Here is a 7490-nt window from a genome sequence, read left to right as displayed (position 1 = left end):
AATGGGATTGTCAAGCAGACAGACTGACCAACAATGTCATAAAAACCTGTCATAAATGTTACATGCACCTGACAATTTATATAATAAAATATCGCAATACTTCTAGCGTGTCGATATAATATTGCCACACAAATATTGCAATACTATGTTGTATCCATCCCCCCACCCCTATGATTTATTGACTTAATTTGGCAAAATCTGTAGTATAACACTTTTGCAATTCAATTGTTGATTGTTGACATCCATGCTCCCTGCAAATGTCCTCTCAAGACTCAATAATATCACATCTCAGCAACCCAAATGAAAGATCACTATAATACAGTATATTCTCATAATATTCCTGAAGGTGCTTATCTTGTTTTGTAGCCTATACGTTTAGTGACAAGTTGACAACTGTGCTTTCTATTTGTATTTGATCTCATATAGAAACTCCTATATAGCGCAGTTTTTCTGTCATATTTCTAGTGTATATAATGTTTTTATTGTTTCGTTTTCAGACATCAGTTTAATGCCATAAGCAATTGGGTGTACAACCCCAAGCAAAAAAACAACACAACTGCAGGCGGGACAGAACCCAAAACAAATAATCTTGAAATAAATTGCATACAGTGTGACAGTGTCCAACAGTGTGAATCTGTCATATTTCTATATGGTAATATCTTTCGAAAAGTTATTATAGCATTACTCTAGTTCGTTTTCATAAGGCCATATAAAATAGAATATAAAACTGTATACAATTTTTGACACACATGTACTTGTATGCCACTTTCTTGGGTCGTTCATGTCTTTTATTAATACAAATTTCCTGCCTGCACTTGAAGGCAGCACATGTCTACGGCTATGTTTGAGATTCTTGCGCCTGCTCCCTATTGGCTGACGGGAGGATTCAACCGTTAGAAGAAATGAGCCCCCCCCCCCCCCCCCCCCTTCCCCTTTACGGTTAGAGAATAATGACATCATTTGTAAGAGGTGGTGGTTGTTGTGGTGGTGGTGGTGGTGTGTGTGTGTGTGTGTGTGTGTGTGTGTGTGTGTGTGTGTGTGTGTGTGTGTGTGTGTGTGTGTGTGTGTGTGTGTGCGTGCGTGCGCGTGCGTGTGTGTGGGGGGGGGTACCCTGCATACATTGGCACTGTACATTTGTTCAGCTCTATGGATTGCACTCTCTTCTAACTTTAATACAGTTTAAAGCATTGTTGCTTCCAAGTGAAAATCTCAGAGACTGGCTACCAATGAATGTTTCAGTGTTATTATGAGTTGTGTAATTGCAGGGGCTGAGTAGCTTAGGCTACTTAAGCCTGTTATTATAATTGTTATTATGATTCCTCCTTGTTGTGCAAGTAAGTGGACTATAACCTATAAAGTGTTTATTTTCTCCATAACGTCACAGGAAATCACACAACAGGGATTTGAGCTTTTTAAAATTCCATTCCTTCAACAAGGTCATTAGTACATTCGCCCTATAGAGTGCAGTGCAAATACATAGGAACTTTAAAGGGGGGGGGGGCAAATATGACACAGGCCTATAATTAGGTAAGCACTCACTCAACAGAGATATGTCCTCTCCGGGCAAATCAAGAATTTGTTATGTCCCCCAAAGGAAAAGGCCTTGTGGCAAATGTCTTGACAGAGTGCATCAAAGTCTTGCCTCTCGGGGAAAAATAAGTGTGTCAAAACAAAGACAGAGGATGTTGAGCTGAGAGGATGTAATCACAAGATAGCTACCACAAGAGATGGAATGCATTTGACTTCTGCATTCCGGCTTTTTTGACAGTAATTTGGACAGTTCTCTGCAGTTTCCATGGTAATACCCACATAGTTTCAGATCAAACAAAGCATTGCCACTTCCCAGTCCCATAGAATACTGATGCTATTCCTGTATGCTGTTGGAAGGCGGAGCTGCTGGCTGGGAGAGGTGTGTGTTGAGATTGGAGCACAGTTGAGAGAGAACATAATCCAGCATATTATGGATTTACATAGGAAATATTACTTTGTTGTTGGAATTTCTGTTGTGATTTGGTTTTGTTTGGTTTTGTTACTGCATTGCATGTTTCAGTATAATGTCTTTGTGATGCTTATGGTCACCTGGCTTTTTGATTGCCTTTGTTGGCAATTGTTGAAGTTTCCCATTGGAGTGTCCCTGACTACATCTATATAGTCATAAACATAATCAGGGAAACTCCAATCGCAAACTTCAACAACCTCTGGAAACCACAGTGAAGACTTAAAAGTAAACGCCTTGACCCAACAACATATTTGGATAATGGTTATACTTTACTATGTCATACTATGACATACAGTAGCCTATAACATACTGTACTGTGGCATCTTATATTATAACAATTTAGTATGACATACTTTTTTATTATACTGTAACAGCACAGGCGAGGCTGGTATCGAATTTGTCATTTACAAGCGCAACACGTTAACCATCAGACCAAAGGGACAAACCCGTTGGCCAAGGACCAACGTGCCAACGAATGGGCATCTGCACACCATAAAAGGAGCAATCTCATGGACACAACATCCAAAGCATAAGACCGCAAAAGCAAAAAAATATAAAATATAAAAAAATAATAAAAAAGAAAACCTACATTGCCATGACATACTCGGGGATACAAACTAGTCACCTTTAGGTAACAGTCACCCTTTTCAATCCCAAAATTGGAGGATTTCTGAGTGGTTTTGTGTCTGCCCTGGTATCTGTCACCTTTTTTACTCTCCATGACTTTGCATCCCTGCATATTTAACTATACAGTACATGAACACCTCGGCTCCAAGAATCATATCTTTGGGTGCGCAGCAAGGTCAAGAGAAGGCTTTTTGGGGTGAGTCATGCATTCATTCATTCAATCAGTCAGGAACGGATAATGGACAGCAGTGATGATGTCATCAGTGATGTCATCAGTGGTGATGTCATCAGTGATGGCATCAATTGATTGAGTGAAAATTGTAGCCTTCCTCAGTTCCTCGAAATCGATTGGATCCCTCATCAAACAGGATTCGAAGTGGGAGCTGTCGGGCACCGAGGGAGGTCGGCATAGGTGTAGTCCCGGTGTAACGCGTGGGAACGGCGTTCCCATACTTCTCCAAGGGGTGTTTTGTGTGTGTCAGTGTGTGTGTGCATGTCGAGCCAATAAAACGAGTGAAACTTGACAACGTTGTCATTCGTCCTATATTTAAGGTGGGCTGAATTATTCACACAGCATCAACTCGCGGCTTGAAGAAAGAAGGAAACATTCCACCTTAACTATATTTAAGGTGGGCTGAATGATTCACACAGCATCAACTCGTGGCTTGAAGGAAAAGGAAACATTCCACCTTAACTAGCTACAGCGCGGGGGAAACCTCAGTTTAATAAAAGCTATACTGAAACATATTGGCTTTTTCAGCATCAAAATATATATTTTTCCACCAGTAGCCTACCTCACTATAACAAGTAAAGATGAAAAAGGCAGCCAAACATCCTTTCATTTTTCGGACCAGCTGCTAAAAAGGTAGACAAGCATGAAGAAACAATGTTAAAAGCGTGTTTCTTTTCAACGCGGTTGAATCAAAAGTTAGCGTTAATCACCCCATTGCAATTTGCATCGCCAGATGCCAGTTGCCTTGTGCAACTTGTGTGATCGCTGGTTGAGAGATTGTTTAGCTGTTTGTGTTGATAACTGACTCTGCTCTGCTGTGCCCATATACGTATTTTAGTTTCAGAGCTGCAAATGTCACGGGCTTCTGCAGTGTTTATAGAGGACACAAGTTAGTCGTGTGTCAGTGACAGTGGTTTGCAGCACTTGAGGAATCCGTGAGTTTGCTCGTTTAATTCGTTGATATAAGCGATTGCCCGCCCCGAACGATTAATTAATGAATAGGCTGCGTGAACGTTAGCGTGTGTGCGTGCGCGGGGGGCTTTGTTGGGACCTGTGCGTGTGCAGGTGTTCCCCATATAGGTGCGTTCCCCCACTTCTCTAGATAGCACTACACCTCTGGAGGTCGGCGCAGTGGCACAAGGGCCGAGAGGTCCGGGAACACGGCGGTCGAGGAGGAGAGCAAGGTGGCCGGAGGGAGGAACATTGAGGAGGGGGCGGACCCCCGAGTCTGGGTGTAATATTCTGTAAGATGCAGCAATGTGTCGCAAGACATCCAGTCTGCCATTAGAAGAAGAAGAAGTTGCTCTAAATCGGCCTTTGTTACATCATTGCTGAAGCAGGTCCTATCGCATGAGATGCAGGGGTACAGAGTTCCCCATGCAATGTTAGCCTTGAAGGCTGAGATGGCTTGAAACAGTGAAATAATTGTCTTTACTTCACTTGTCTTCTTCTTTTTTGCTTCTTCTTTTTTGCTAATCTGTCATTGTGGTGTATTCTGTAGCCTACGCACGTGGTCCTGGGCCGAATTTGCCCTGGTTAACAATTGATTTGCAGAAATGGGCATCTGCACGCCAAAAAAAAGAGGAGCAATCTCATCCAAAACATAAGCAAAATCCAGGGCCCGGGACAACTGTACAGGTTGTCCCCCTCCGTCGGCGGCCCCAGGTCCCAGGCACGCCATCAACCATTTGACATTCTATTTGATAGTTTGATTTACAGCAGTTCAGACCTTCCGGCAATGCATGCCACCATGTCACTGAGCACAACACTTGACAACTTTTGCCAGGATTGTGTACTTAATTTAGACAAAAATAGTATGGAATGGGCTTCCAAAAACAGCCTAAAATGAACATGAAGAGATTGTTAACACCTTATATTAAAAAAAGTGAACATTTATTCCAGACGAATGAGTGCAAAAACAAAAGTGCACAAAACTATGATATGCTTATAGAATACATGCTGCTATATGCGACATGTTTCAGGCAATTCTGCCTGAGGAACAGAGCTAAACTTGAAACATTTTTTTTTTGCATGTTTTTTTAAGTTCCTATCTGGAGGAAACTCTTTGCGACATGCAAACTCTACACAGAAAGGCCCCTTTTGACGACCCCACCTGGGCCATAGGCACGGAGGACAAGGTGGGGACACATCCTCAGCACTCATAGCGTCCTAGGCGGGAATCGAACCCAGGACCTTCTTGTTGTGAGGCGACTACCACTACGCCACCGTGCCCTGCTTGAGTGTCTTTACCCCAGTCAGAATACAACATGTTCAACAACAACAACAACAACAACAACGTTCATTGATTTATTTGGATATTTGCTTCAGTATGTGCTATGCCAAAATTGAACTGTAGGCTCCTATCTTTGATATTCCTACTAGGCAAAAAAAAAAGAACAGATTGTGAAATGAAAGGTGTGGAATCTGAAGTATATCTGCCCTGTCTCATACATTCTCCTTCAAGACACCTGAGCTAGTCACTGTAAAACCAAGACCTGTCAGTTGTTGTCATTTTCCCTCCCTGGTAGATCAGTGAACACAGAAAACAGGAGAATAGCCTTGAGGCCGATATCCTCATAAGAAGTTTAGTCATGAGAGAGAGAGAGGGGGGGGGGGGGGGGTGGACTCGCTGTTCTTACCTCACCTAACCACAGCCAGGACTGTGAGGGCACAGTGACGCCTAGTGGTGTGACACACTCAGTACAACCAGGATTGGACACAGGGCAATCTGCATATAGGCTATGTTGGTCCAAATATCTAAGTAACATTATAGGCTATATTCCTCCAAATATCTAACATCAGGCTATGTTCCTCCATTTCTATGTATTGGAGCAGCTTTTGGGGAGCCTAGCGTTTCACCTGTCCATAGAGTCTTTGGTGAGGCTGAGGTCAAAATGCATGCAGGTCTTAGCACCAGAGGTCACTCCAATCACAAGGATCATACCACCACTCTTCTGTTAGTGTTGCATTTCTAGCTAACAACCAGGGTGGGAATTTTCATCATTTTAGGGGCAAGGCCAGTAAGGCCTTCAGCGCCACCATTTCTTTAGGGCACCAGCGGGCACACGCCAGGGCACAAAGGCCATTGCTGTGGCTCTATTGAAATCGTGAATTGTGATTTTTCAGAAATGCGTGTTCAAACGAGCCAATTACACATCCTTTGCATTATGCTACATTCAACTGAGACCAGTGACACTTTCAAAGCAACTAACTGACAGTAGCAGGCTGCTAGCAGGGCACTGCCAAGTGAAATTTCCACCCTGCTAACAACCATAATGTAGAATGACTATTTTGTTTTTGTATTATTATTATTATTATTATTATTATTATTATTATTATTATTATTATTATTATTATATTGTCTTTACATGTATGGCTCTACTGTCTCTAGCAGCATTCATGCTCATTCACTCCCCCAGAAGATGTTTGTGATTTAAGAAATAACAGGAATCATATTTCTCTGCAATATGACTTTTCTAACCCACAGGCCTTGTCTACTCCTGCCTCCTACTCATCCTTGGAGCTGATTTCTCTTGGAAATAGTGCCATTGGCAGCAGAGAATGTATAGGCCCAGTGTTGTTCTGCTCTGTGAAGTGTTCTTTATCTCGGGTTCCCTCTGGTGTCTTCTCTTCAGTACGCCAGAGTCAGTTGAGTAAATGACACTATTGGGAGCATCAGAGGAGTGAGCGGACCTTCTTCCCCTTGTCGCCGCCGCTGATGTAAAACGCTCCCTGCAATGGCCAGCAGAGAGTGATGATGAATCATATGTGCAGCAGGTGTTGTTGCAGCCAGGGGGGAAATCAGGGGGAGAAAAGGGGGTGAGAGGAGTGGGAGAAGCAGGTGGGAATGGAAGGGTGAAGGAGGGGTGAGATGGATGAATGCATGCAGTGTTGTCCCATTGGCAGCGTATGCAAGTGGAGGGAATCTCTTTCAGTGGCCGCGTGCTTTACTACACAGTGATCTCTCTCTATGGGTCCTACTACACTCACATCTGTATGGACAAGATGAATCCAGCCCAAGTTGTCTTTCTATCGGGCAATTTAAACCTGTGTGAAAGTGTGTGATTTTGTTCGGCAGCTCATGTTCCCAGGGGCTTGAAACACAATCGCCTCCCTCTTGTAACTTGGCTTTATGGGGATGATGACAGATAAAAGCAGGAAGTGAAGAGACAGCACAAGTTGTATGTCATTTCTCCAGGGCCGGATTTCCAGCTGTGCTGCTGATCAATATGTAAAGCTGAAGAAGGCGCACGTGCAGGCTCCTGTTTGTGTCAGACTCTAAACCCAGCTTATGGACACTGAGCCATAGTGTAGGAGGGAGGGGCTTATGGACACTGAGCCATAGTGTAGGAGGGCGGGGCTTATGCACACTGAGCCATAGTGTAGGAGGGAGGGGCTTATGGACACAGCCATCATGTAGGAGGGAGGGGCTTATGCACACTGAGCCATAGTGTAGGAGGGCGGGGCTTATGCACACTGAGCCATCGTGTAGGAGGGAGGGGCTTATGGACACTGAGCCATAGTGTAGGAGGGCGGGGCTTATGCACACTGAGCCATAGTGTAGGAGGGCGGGGCTTATGGACACTGAGCCATAGTGTAGGAGGGAGGGGCTTATGCACACTGAGCCATAGT

This window comes from Poromitra crassiceps (genome assembly GCF_964638095.1).
Source record: "Poromitra crassiceps genome assembly, chromosome: 8".
NCBI lineage: Eukaryota > Metazoa > Chordata > Actinopteri > Beryciformes > Melamphaidae > Poromitra > Poromitra crassiceps.
The sequence above is the reverse complement of the archived record's forward strand: the minus strand, read 5'-3'. Positions refer to the sequence as shown.